This window comes from Cannabis sativa, chromosome 3 (assembly GCF_029168945.1).
Source record: "Cannabis sativa cultivar Pink pepper isolate KNU-18-1 chromosome 3, ASM2916894v1, whole genome shotgun sequence".
Taxonomy (NCBI): Eukaryota; Viridiplantae; Streptophyta; class Magnoliopsida; order Rosales; family Cannabaceae; genus Cannabis; species Cannabis sativa.
Genome location: NC_083603.1, coordinates 36,310,129 through 36,324,536, shown reverse-complemented (window position 1 = coordinate 36,324,536; position 14,408 = coordinate 36,310,129).

Here is a 14,408-nt window from a genome sequence, read left to right as displayed (position 1 = left end):
AATAAGGCAAATGGGCCTTCACAATTGGGGTAGTTCATGTGAGAGGGAGCTGGGTTCAGTATGTCGTACCCACTTCTATTGGCCCCCAACTCTCACACAAGGCCCAAAAGAGAGGAATTTAACCTTTAAATAAGTAACTGTTATTCATTGAATAAGCCCAAATCTAATTGGACCTAAATAAATTTCCTTATGTCAAAATTTATTTTAGCAACCTAGTCCATTTACTTTGTAAAAACTTAAATGGGCTTCCTATATGCATCTAAGCCCAATAGCAAACATATAGGCTTACACAGGTCAAATGATTTGGATGGGCCGTATCATGTTACTAGGTTTACACAGATGAAAGAAGTACAAAATATACCTGTTACAAATTATTTATAAGATCTATCGTCAATTGGACTATGATTAAAATCAGATCATTGGATCTGTCAACAAGTTAATCATAGTACTTTAGATCAAATAAATAATAGGTTTGTAAAATTTTTTTTGAATAAACAATATAAAATAAACAAACATTGTCCATGTAACAGATGTGAAATAAGATATTAATATAATTAAATTATTATTCTTAAACTAACCAAATAAAGGAAACTAATTTTTAAAATATCTAGGTTTATTTGAATCAAATTAAATATCTAATAAGATCAATGATTTGAAAGGAAAGAATCTTTAATATTACTTTCAGATCTTATAATTTAATAAACCAATTTTAAAATAGATTTGGTTAGATAATTATTATTTTAGGAAAATAATAAATAAATAATAAATACCATAATTATATGTCAAAATATCTCAAATTAAGCAATATTCAAATTTTTACAAAAATAACTATGTTATTTAAATATTTAAGATATGATTTATAAATTTCTAATAAGGAAAAAAATGATATATATATAGAAAAAATATCATTTTTAAACTTATAATTTATAAATAATTAAATATTTAACAAAATAACAAATTTTTAAATTTTGAAAACATTATGGTAAGTATATCTATAAAAATATCTATGTTAATTTCAAATTTATTAATTATTGAATTTGTCATATAAGATAATTTTAATATAATATTTTAAATAAAAAGACAAAGTTATCTTTTAATTTAAAATATATTAAATATCAAAATATCTAATCTTATAATTAAATAACAAATAAATATTAAAGAAGTTAACAAATTTTAAATCTTACCATAATAGGAAATATTTAAAATTAGAAAAATCTAAAATTGGAAATATCAGATTTTGGGAAACAATCCCATAAAAAATTGGATTTTTGGGAAAAAACCGACAAAATTCGCAATTTCAAGGGGCTGCCAGGATAGGCTGCATGCAGTAGCCATGATTTCCAATCTTCCAAAATTCTTATCTTTCTCAATTTTTATCGGAATCGAGTTCCGTAAAAAACAAAATTGCTTAATTTTTCACAAGAAATCCAAATAAAATATTATAAAAAATAGAAAAAAATATTTTTCATGGAAAAATTCCGTACAACATTAACATTCATCACATAAGCACATAAACCAACATGAAACCATCCAAATCAAAACAGAACATATAAAACATTGTTTTAATTCATATTACATGAAAGTAAATCATTACCATGGCTCTGATACCAGTTGTTGGAAATATTTTACCAGGATCTAGATTTACTACCAAGTATGTTTTATTAACATCCTAATATGAATTCTAAAATAATGAAAATAAACACATAAGAGTTTAAGAAAACCTTACATTGGGTGCAGCGGATTATTATGACTCCTTCCATTCAGATCTCTAGCCCTTGATTCCTTTCTGCAGCAGAGCATAATCAAGATCTGAATCTGGATCTTCTTTTCTCCTTCTTTGATGCCGAATTTCCATAGTCTTACATACTATGATTGAGATACCACTTGATGTGTGTGGGCACTACTCATCACTCAAGGAATTCGAAATCAAGAAGAGAAGAAAAGAGAGAGGAAAGTGGTGGCTCAGGAATTCACTCTGAAAAGAATGAGATGCAATTATGTGTTGTTTCCTGAAGCCATTACTTTCTATTTATAGAATGCCCTCTAGGTTTAGATTAGAATTGTGTGTCATTAAAATAATGGAAAAATAAAATGGTAAAAGCCTATGCATAGTGGGCAGCCCATATAAGGAAATTGGGCCTCACTTTGCAACTTTCCCATTTTGTTATTTCTCATTCCCATTTTCTCAAAAATGCCAATTTTCAAATTTAACCTTTTAAATGCCAATTCTAATTATTTAATAACTTAAAAATAATTATTAAATAATATTGTCATTTAATATATTTATTAATTTAGACATATAAAGTATCTTAATTAATAAATAAACCTAGAATCTCTTTTCTTTACAATTTCGCCCTTGCTTAGTGAAAATTCATAAAGTAGACATAGTATAACTTTAGAATTATAATTGATTAATTAAAATCAATTAACTGAGTCTTACAAACAGTATGGTCTCAACTAGTATGGAGACCATGGGTCTATATAACCGAGCTTCCAATAAGTTGAACCGAATTTACCAAGTAAATTCCCTAACTTATTAATTCCTCATTGAATCCACACTTAGAACTTGGAATTGCACTCTCAGTCATATAGAACGCTCTATATGTTCCATGATATAGACACGTCATTAGTTATCCATTGTTATAACCCTAATGTGATCAATGATCCTCTATATAGATGATTTACACTGTAAAGGGATTAAATTACCGTAATACCCTACAATGTATTTTATCCTTAAAACACTTAACCCTGTATAAATGATATTTCAGCTAAGTGAAATGAGATCTCCACCATTTATTTTCGTTTGGTTAAGCTCGAAGGAAATCATCCTTTACTTTCTATTCGCCAGATAGAAGCTATAGATTCTATATTTATGTTAGCGCTCCCACTCAATTACACTACCGTGTTCCCAAAATGTACGTATCACCCTCACCCAAAAGTAGGCTTAACTAACAAATCAAAGAACACGGATAACACTCTTGAGATTGAACCTAACCGTATCAGGATTAAGATCATTTGATCTAGGATCAACAGGTGATATTGAATTGAATAGATATTACGGTATGTTTTAATATATCTAATCAAAGTTCAATATCGGTCCCTTCTGATGTATACTCCATACATCTGATACTGGTAAACTTTGCCAATGTCTTGGAAAGGACATAACACTTTTCCAAGGTGTAAGAATACCTATCGCTGATTATACCATGTCAGTCTAAATCCAGTGTTCTGATAAATCAGGGAATAAACTTTTGAACATATAATTAAGATTATATTGCACTGTGCTGACAACACTGTAATCATTAACAAATTCATATGTTCTAGACTTAAATAGAATTCATACATTATATATATAATCATGAAATAAATCATGTGAACCATGCAACATAAAATGTTATTTCTGATCTTTATTAATAAGTAAATCTGATTATATTGAAATGGGTTTTATTTAGGGCACAAAACCCAACACTACCGACAAACAAGATGCACCTTGTTGATCTAGGTAGTACCAATCAATCCATTTAAGCCCTCTTCAATGTGGGATTGCACAGCTTACTTGGTATTTCCCCTTACAGATCATGGGACTACTGACTGTCACAATCACCCCCTTACGGGGTCTAACATCCTCGTCAACCACGCTTTTGGCTGGGTTAAGGCCCTAATACCATTTGTAACGTCCCCACTTCAAGCCTCCATTAGGCCCTTACACTCACGGAATAATGGCTCTTATACCCGGGTATGTCACTCTGGTTGCTTCATGGAATGGTAACTAACCCTACAAACTAACAAGAGTTGTTCCAGCATGCTTCTTGAGAAAACTTCTTAAGAGGTCACCCATCTGGAAATTAAGCCAGGTCAAGCACACTTAACTGTGGAATTCTTTTGTGATGGACTATCGAAAAATAAGATGCACCTTGTTGATATAGGTTGTACCAATCAATCCATTTAAGCCCTCTTCAACTATGTAGTCCCATACCTACACAGTCTTAGAAGCATCCCACTTGACCTTCCCCATGCAGTGTGGGATTGCACAGCTTACTCGGTATTTCCCCTTAAGGATCACGGGACTACTAACTTCCACAATCACCCCCTTATAGGGTTCGACGTCCTCGTCGACCACACTTTTGGCTGGGTCAAGGCTCTGATACCATTTTGTAACATCTGCGTCTAGCCTCAATTAGGCCCTTACACCGACGGAATGATGGCTCTTATACACGAGTACGTAACTTTGGTAGCTTCATGGAATGACGTCTGACCCTATAAACCAACACGATTATTTTCAACGTGCTTTTTCCTTACTCGCACACTTCTTAGGAAAACTTCCCACGAGGTCACCCATCATAAAATTACCCAGTTCAAGCATGCTTGTTCGTCGAGTTCTTACTTGATGGGCTACCGAAAATTCTTCGTGGGAGATATGGTCCTGAGAAGGGTATTCCTAAACACCAAAGACAGTACGGCAAGTGTACTTATACATAACTGGAAAGGACCATACCAAGTGGTTGAAGTTCTCGACTCCGGAGCATACAAATTAGGTAAGTATGACGAAAAAATGCAACTCATTCTAGTACAACGGTATTGTAATGGTGAACATTTAAGAAAATACTACCAATAAAGTACCAAGTCGGATGACCACTTTAAGTACTGAATGTGCATTTACTTTTAAGTGAATGGCCTACTGGGCGGACTACGCTCAAAGGTTTCGATAAAAGAAACAAAGTACTCAGGTCGGGTGACCATTTTAAAGTACAATTTCTTATGTCTGCAATTTGTTTTATCTCATGTTAAGCTAAAAGATCATATTGGATCAAATAGCTCTGATGTAAGTTACTACGGTAACAAATACACTTTTCGATCAATAAATGAATAAAGATAGTTATTTCAAAATTCAGATTGAGTCTAAATTATCAGCATGTTTCGAATTTACCATACAGTGCGTACAAAAGGTTTGGTCAAACCCAAAATACCAAACAGATAACAATATACTTGTAAAAGACAAGTGACCAAGAGTCATACGTCTGCTCGGTCACTTGGGGGCACCTATGCCTGTACAAAGCACTTGGTAAAAATAAAACAATCACAACTGTACGACAATTTTAAACAGAGAATGAAATACATTAAGGATAACAAAAGCATGTAATACCGGGATTAAAAGCTGCCCGGTCAGCCTGTTGTCCGAAAAATGAAAAATAATTCCAAGTTTAAAGATCGCTTGGTCGGTCATCATGTCTTAGAAAATGCCCTAAGGCCGAATAAGATATATAAAAATAAAGAGATAAAAGGAGAAGTGTTTAAACAGCTGGAGTCCCAGGCTCTTGGTTCGGTTCTTCTGGGCCAATTGGAGCTGGAGGATCTATTATTTGAACAGGAGGTACATCAACAGTCTGACCGGAGGTTGAAGCAGTCGCCTCAGTTTCGCCATAGGCCACTTGGGAAGCGCAGAACTCAAGGTACATGTCGTTATCATCACCCAAGTAGTCAAAGTTAGCCTGAGGATTAGCCTTCCAAAAGTCAAAAAAAAGCTCAAGACTGGCTGTCTCTAAAGCATTAACCTTCTCTTTCAACCTCACCACCTCGGCCGAAAGCTCCTCCTCCTTAGCTTCCTTCTTCTGCTTCACCCGATGAAGAACTGCTCGAAGAGAAGTCCTCTCAATGGTCTCCTGAAGACGGTCAGAAACCTCGAGATCCTTAGTTAGCTCAATTATCTTCTTTTGGGCGGCAAACAGCTTCTTGTTGGCTTCACCCAACTCAAACTGAACAGCTCCGAGTTCCGCCCTAGCATCTTCAGCATCCTTCCTGGCCAAGTCCGCCTCCGCCCTCATGGTGTCGGATAGAGCCGTGTTCTTGGAAGCGGCCGACTTAGCCCAGGAGTAAGTGTAGGCCAACTTCAGACCGGCCTGCACAAAGAAAAAACTTTAGCATTTGAACTAAGTACAGAAGATTAAAGGGAAGTATCAAGAAAGACTTACCCTGGTGAACTCCTTCAAGACTCCGCCCACCAGCAATTCCAAAGAAGAGTCATTGTCAGCACCAGCAAGTTGCTCACGGACCTCAGGAACAAGCCGGTTCATGTAATGGGCCAGCATCTCCTTACCCTTCTTGGCCTCTGGAAGCACCGGCAAAGGTGGAGTAGGTGCCCGCACCCGTTAAGGTTCACTCCTGACCAGCTCAGACCCTACCTTTGGTGGTCCAGACCTGTCCAAGCTTCCTCCCCGAGACTCCTTGGACTTAGCAGCTTTTGGGGTAGAGGGGTTTGCAGTAGTTAGGTCATCAGAAAGATCAATGCCTTCCCCAGCACCCCTCACCGCCTTTAGACTTCTTGGCCGGAGGAAAGGCGCTAGAGCTTCCGCCCATTCTCTTCTTCAGAGCGTCGAGCATCTGCCGAGACATGTCTGTACAGAACGAAAAAGAACATGGTTTGAAAAAACAGACATCAGAAATATAAGGCATGAAAGTCAAGAAACTCAAAGAAACAAGGTATTTCTATTTATAAACTTTAAGAGTCTTAGTGAATTATTATCCAATTGGATTTATGATTCTGGACTAACTTTGTTTATTTGTTTCCTTCTTCTTATAGGCCAAGCTACTTGAACTCAGATGAGTTGGATCAGAAAGCTGGACCAAGGGTGAAATCGTCCAGATGAAGATGAAGCTCTTCTATCCATCTATTTTTTTTTGAATTAATTGTTTTAGTTTAAAGACAATTTGGATTTCAAATTTTTAGTTAGGGATATTTCTCCCTGTTTTTCTCATATTGTTGCAATATTTTTTATTATTAATAAAGTTTATTTTAATTTTCGAATTCAAAACCAATTGCAATTTATGAGATTGAGCTTCATTTATCTTCATCAACAATTACCACATTATATTTATATGTTTGTGTGTGTAAGTGTTTTTATGAAAATTCTATAATATTTACAACTCTTCATAGAGTTATATTAAATAAACACTAGAAATTATTTCTATGTTTATTAATAATTGTTAATTCTAATACAATTATTAAGAATTTGTTTAATAAAAGGATCTTTTGATCTGATAGGGGTGGAGAAAAGTTAAGAAAACTATGCAGTTCAACGATCTTTTATATCTAATGAACTCTGGATAGTATTCCACTCCACATAAACTCTATCACACTTAGAAAATCATGATCTTTACAACCTTTAGGGGTGGATCATAATCTCTATATACTTAGGGGTGGAGTTTATCCACAATACTCTATATTTATATACTTAGGGGTGGAGTCTATTCCACAATTCCCTATGTAACACATTTTTTTTAAACATGGAAGTAATATAATGACTTAGCTATTATCAATATAAATCCTTGATCTTGATTGTATGTTCCATTTCGTTTTACTATTGTAAGTAAAAGTTTGATACCTATAAAAGTTCTTTGATAAAGTTTCACACTACCTTAATTGAGTGGGAGAATTTTAAAATTCTATTCCCATCTTCATTAGGTTGATACTTGTGATAGGTACTTAAGAACACTACTGAAAAGCAAATCTAACCATACACATGGATAGGTATTACTTATCAGAATTATGAGAATAAGATAAAGAACTCTAGTTCAGTCTATTCGAATGACTTGAACCAAGAATTCTTAAGCCTCATAAAATTTTATGGTATCTTAATTTTGATTACTTAATCTCTGGCATGTATTTTTCACTTCAAATACGGTATGCTATGTTGTTGACTTAGTCTTAACTTAATGTTTCTGACTAATACAAAAGTCACAAGTAGATAACTCTCTAAACAAGAAAGAGGTTAAAAGTATTATTTAACCAGACATCTGCTATTGAGTGGGAGCTATCTGAGATATAATCAAATAAGAAACATTAGAAGATATTCAAGAAAGATTTATGAAAGTGATCTATATGTTAGATATTAAGGAACTGTGTATCAGTTGTCCTTGTATCTCACAAACTCATTCGAAATTCTTGAGATGGTGGTTACTTTGGAGGTGGAGGAGTTATTCTATAATAATTCAAGGTCTACCAGAGAAGAATTATAACTTTGTAAATTCGAAAATACCAGAAAGTTATATTACTGAAGAAAAGTCTACACTGTATTATCTCAAATACATATTTTAAAATATGAGAGATATGTCTTCTATTTATTCAGATGTACTTTAAAACAGTAAAGATTTCAATATCCCTTGATGAGTAAAGCATATAGTAAAGGATATTTCATAAGTGACTTTATGAACTAGTTTCCAGAAGTTTGGGTGGATTCAAATATACTACACTTGATCTGAAGATCAAGACATCAGATTGACCTATTTGCACACTTTGTTTTATATTAGTGCAAGTGGGAGTTTGTTGGGTTTTATGCCCTGAATAAAACTCTTTACAATCTGATTAGTTATTAATATAAGAAATTTGAAGTGATTTATGTTTGCATGAATTTTATATGCTAATGGTTTAATATGTTTATTACATTTACACACAAAATCAGTTAAATCCAGATCATATGTTTATTCACAATTACAGTATCGTCAACACAGTGGAATGTTATTGTGATCATATTAATCAAAAGACTAAGTCCCTGTTTCATCAGTGTTTCGGATTTACACTAATGCGATAATCAGCGATGATGTGTACTTACACTTGGAGTAAGTGTTATGTTCTTTCCAGGACATTAGTAAAGTATACTAGTTTCGAATGTATGGAGTATACATTGGACTGGACCAATATTGCAACTTAGTTAAGATATTACAAACTTACCGTTATATATCTTTCCAAGTCAATATCAGTAGTTGATCTTAAGATTAAAAGAATCTAAATCCTGATATGCTTAGGCTCAACTCAGGAGTACTATTCATGTTCTTTGATTTATTAGTTAAGCCTACTTTTGGGTCAGGGTGATACGTATATTTTGGGAAGGGTTTAGCTGGGTACTATCGTAGGTTCGTGGAAGGGTTTTCAAAAATTTCAATGCCCTTAACCGAACTTACAAAGAAGAATCAGCGGTTTGTCTGGTCAAACAAGTGCGAAGCTAGTTTTCAGGAGCTGAAACAGAGGTTGATTACCGCTCCAGTGCTAGCTTTGCCTTCAAACAACGAGAAATTTGTTGTTTATTGCGATGCATCCAGACAGGGTCTGGGGTGTGTGTTGATGCAAGCCGATCGGGTTATCGCTTATGCCTCCCGTCAGTTAAAGGATTATGAACAGCAATACCCGACTCATGATCTAGAGTTGGCCGCGGTAGTTTTTGCATTGAAGATTTGGCGGCATTACCTTTACGGAGAAAGGTGTGAAATCTATACCGACCATAAAAGTCTCAAGTATTTCTTTACTCAGAAAGATCTGAACATGAGACAGAGACGTTGGTTGGAATTAGTTAAAGATTACGGCTGTGAAATTCTCTATCATCCTGGGAAGGCCAATGTAGTGGCCGATTCCCTGAGCAGAAAGGGTCCCGGGCAGATAGCTAGCATGGTTCAGATCTCGCCTCAGCTAGCAGAGGATATGGTTAGATCCGGCATTGAGTTGGTGGTAGGTCAGCTTCACAACTTAACGCTGCAATCTAATCTGTTGGAAAGAATTAAAGCTGCTCAGATGAGTGATCCAGAGTTAGTGAAGATCAGAGATGAGGTTTTGGCTGGTCAAGCAAGGGACTTTTCAGTGTCAGATAACGGGATGCTTCTGTATAAAGCTAGGATTTGTGTCCCGAATAGTGTGGAACTCAGGAATGAGATCTTTGAGGAGGCTCATTCTACCCCTTATTCTCTGCATCCCGGCACCACTAAGATGTACCAAGATCTTAAACCGTACTTCTGGTGGAGCGGTATGAAGAAGAATTTGGTAGAATTCGTATCAAGGTGCCTCACTTGCCAGCAGATTAACGCTGAACATCAGAGACCAGTAGGGTTGTTGCAGCCTCTAACCCTACCGGAATGGAAGTGGGAAGATATCACGATGGATTTTGTGGTCGGGTTACCTAGGACCACGGGTTTGTTTGATTCCATCTGGGTAGTGGTGGATCGATTCACGGAATCTGCTCATTTTCTGCCTGTTAGAACAACATTTACGGTGGATCAGTTGGCAGAATTGTATGTCAGAGAGATTGTAAGACTTCACGGGGTACCGAAGTCTATAGTTTCGGATAGGGATCCAAAGTTCACCTCCAAATTTTGGCAGAGTTTGCAACGAGCAATGGGTACAAAGCTGAAATTCAGTACAGCATTCCATTCTCAGACAGATGGTCAGTCCGAAAGGACAATTCAGATATTGGAGGACATGTTACGAGCCTGGGTTATGGACTTTGAAGGCTCTTGGAATAAATATCTACCGTTGATAGAATTTTCTTACAACAACAGTTATCAGAGTACGATAGGGATGGCTCCCTATGAACTGTTATACGGTAGAAAGTGTAGATCTCCCATCCATTGGGATGAGACAGGGGAGAGAAAATACTTAGGTCCAGAGTCAGTGCAACGGACCAATGAGGCAATAGAGAAGATAAAAGCTAGAATGCTTGCCTCACAGAGTAGACAGAACAGTTATGCAGATCCGAAACGCAGAGATGTTGAGTTCCAAGTAGGGGACCATGTGTTCTTGCGGGTATCTCCGATGAAGGGGATGAAACGTTTTGGGAAAAGAGGCAAGTTATGCCCTAGATTTACAGGACCTTTCGAGATTCTTGAGAAGATAGGTCAAGTGGCATACCGATTAGCGTTGGCCCCAGCTTTATCAGCAGTTCACAACGTATTCCATGTCTCGATGTTGAGAAAATACGTTTCAGATCCCTCTCATATACTTAGTTATGAAAGCCTAGAACTGCAGCCAGATATGACTTATGAAGAACAGCCAGTGCAGATCCTGGATAGAAAGGATAAAGTCCTTCGGAATAAGACCATAGCATTGGTCAAAATTCTCTGGAGAAAAAGCAAGGTGGAGGAAGCCACCTGGGAGCTAGAGTCAGATATGAGAGCTCAATATCCAGAGTTATTCAGGTTAGATTTTGGGGACGAAATCCTTTTAAGGGGGGAATAGTTGTAAAGACCGCCTAGTTTAATTTGGAAATTAGCAGTTAATCACGTTTAATTATGAAATTTTTTATAGCTATTTAAATAATTATTATACTGTTATTATTGAATTCTGAGATGCATTTTATGTCATTTAGTAGTTTTCATAATTTTGCATTTCTGGTGCCCGGTAACATGGAACTCGGTGTTTGGCTCAGTAAAATCACAACTTAGTATGTTAGTAGTTTGGGACGGTTTAATAGACATTGGGAATGTCGGGAATAGCCGGGAATTTAGATTTTCCCAAAAATACCCCTTTAGTGTTATTTGTGTGACTTTAGTGTGAGGGGGCAAAATGGTCATTTTGCCCCATTATTAGTTTGTCTTTTTGTGGCTTAATAAATTGGAAATTACATGTTTATTTAATGCTTTTAGTGGCTGAAGTAAAGGGTTATGTGGCATTTCTCTCATTTTTCCAAACTTAGTAAAATTAGAAAAAAATTTCAAAAAGAAAACTCTCTCTCTTTTCCTCTCTCTTTTTCGGCCATTTGAGGCAGCAAGAAAGTGGATTTTCTCTTGTGATTTTGGTGATTTTCAGCAAGTCTAGTGTGATCCTTGAAGATTATTTCTTGTCTAGCTTGTCTTCCTTTGTTTTCTTGAAAAATGATGAAAAAGATGAGGTTGCATGCATAGTTTAAATGGTTGTTGCTGCTGTGATTTTATTGTTGTTTCTATGTTTAAAATGTTGAATTAAGTATGTTTAGTTAGGTTGAAATGCATGCTAATTGTTCTTGCTCTAGTTGGTTAATTTTCTTGTTAAAAAGCTTGAGTTTTCAAAGTGAAATTGTGTGAATTGTTGCTGTAGTTGTTGCATGAGTTAGGTTTTAGTTTCTGCAGTTTTTATATGCTTGAATATGAGTTTGAATCGTGGTTTGGATGCATGTTAGTTGAATTTAACCAAGTTTGAGTTTGAACTCAAAGCTTGGAGCTTTAATGGCATTTTTGGTTTATGTGTGTTCTGGACTGTGTAGTTTCTTTAGAAATGTTATTTGGGTCCTATAGAACAGGTCTGGAAGGTTTGAGGTTGTTTGGATTTGATTTGGTTGAGTTATGAATTTTTGAATTTCTGCCTGCGAGGAACCGGAATTTCGGTTGTGCATCTAGAATTTCGGATTGGTTTTGAAAATTCCCAGAACTGGAATTCCGGTTGGCCAACCGGTCTACCGGTTGGGGAAATTTCAGCAACCCTAGATTTCCTCGTTTTTATGTTATTTGGGGTATTGCCATGCTGTTTATCGATAGGGAAACTTTTAGTTCCTAGTTTAAGTCCCCAGGAAGTGATTTAGCGTATCACTTATAGTGTTGTGATTTTTATGGTTTAGGAGCCTGTAATCCGCCGCGCAGATAGTTCCAGTCAGGTTGACCGACACACCTGAATTCGGAATCCAGGTAAGATTAGTATAACAGTATGCATATGTAGATTACATGTTTAGCGTGCATGTAGGAAGCCTGTTAGATTACATTAGATATGTATGTTGGCTTCGAACCATCCGACTGTGTCACGTCGGTACAGGCTGGAGTATGACCAGCAGCCGGAGTATGACCGGTTCAACCGATTAGGCTGACACTGTATCACGTCAGTATAGGCTGGAGTATGACCAGCAGCCGGAGTATGACCGGTTGGACCGATTAGGCTGATACTTAGGTTGGTGGTTCTGTACTATTTGACGTATCACGTCGGTACAGGCTGGAGTATGACCAGCAGCTGGAGTATGACCAGTTCGATCGATTAGGCTAATACTGTAACACGTCGGTACAGGGTGGAGTATGACCAGCAGCCGGAGTATGACCGGTTCGACCAATTAGGCTGTTACTTGTCAATAGTACCGTCCCTATGAACATTCAGAACTCACTACCGTGTTGGACACGGCAGTTAGGGGGACTCCGTATCGTGTTGGACACGGCAGTTAGGGTTATGGTCAGGGGTATGGGCATCTGATCATAACCGGGACTTATGTATGAGTATTATTATGCTTTTCTTACTGAGTCTGTCGACTCACAGTGCTATGTTTATGTGTAGGTAAGGGCAAGGCTAGAGCTGATGGACCTTGAGCGAGCCGGTGAAGATTGTACATGTCTGGGCGGTTAGGCCTGGAGCGTACGATCATCGGGACAGCGAGGCTATTTTTGTAACTAGTCGCTAGGCGACAAATATTTTGTATAGACAGTAAACTTTTGTAAATGGTTTTGTAATCGGGATCCCGAGTATTTTGTATAAATATTTTACAAGTTTAATTAAAAAAGCAAAAATTTTAATTAATCACGTTTTCCATAAACCTCGTTGATTAGCAACGAGCTGCACAACATGTTTAAAAATCACGTAATACGCCTATGCTAGTTAGGGTGTTACATTTGATCACAATAAGATTATAACAATGGTTAAATGAGATATCATATCTATATCATGGAACATATAATATGCTCTATATAAGTCTGAGAGTGCAATTCTAAGTTCTAAGAGTGGATTCAATGAAGAATTAATAAGTAGGAATTTACTTGGTAAATTCGGTTCACTTATTGGAAGTGTAATATCCCGAGAATTATATTGATATTTATTTGGCCATATTTTATTAAATATGTGATTAAGTGGGTATTAGAGTAGGATTATAATCCTACTTAAACTAATCATGAGTTGATTAGGGAAATATGAATTAATGAATAATAAAGCGTAATTTATTAATTACGGAGATTGTACTGGAATATGTGGGTATCGTAGATACCATATGTAATATCCCGGAAAATAAATAATGTTTCAATAGACATATTTTATTAAATATGTAATTATTTTGGAAACAAAGTAAGATTATGATCTTACTTGGGATAATTATTGAGAATTTATTTAACGAAATAAAATATTTTCGGGCCCAGCAATTGTGGAAATTTAGCGATGTGGTTAGTAATGTCACGACATTAATGGAAGAATTATTTTGGGAATATTTCGGACTAGGTTAGAAATATTAGAATGTCGGTTTAATAGAATTAGCAAAATTACCAATATGTCCCTAGGTTATTTTGGAGATTATTTAGTTTTTGAGGGTAATATTAGTTACCTCTTTTATTTTATTTAGGGGGCTGTAGCTTTAAAAAAAAAAAAAAAAAAAAAAAACAAACAAAGAAAAGAAACTTTTCTCTTCCTATTTAAGTTACTTGTGAGTTAAGTAACTTCATTTTTTTTCAAGCTCTTCCTCCTCCTCTTCCTTCGAGCAGCTGGAACCAGCCATGAGGGGGACTATTTCTCTTCAGCAACCTTCTATTTCAGAGCTAAACTTAATCCCCAAGCTAACCTAGATCTTGAGGTAAGTTCCTCCTTATGTTTTGTTGGTGAAATCCTAGGTTCTAAGGCTAGGTTTTGATAATTCTTGTAAGTTTTCAGGGCTGTA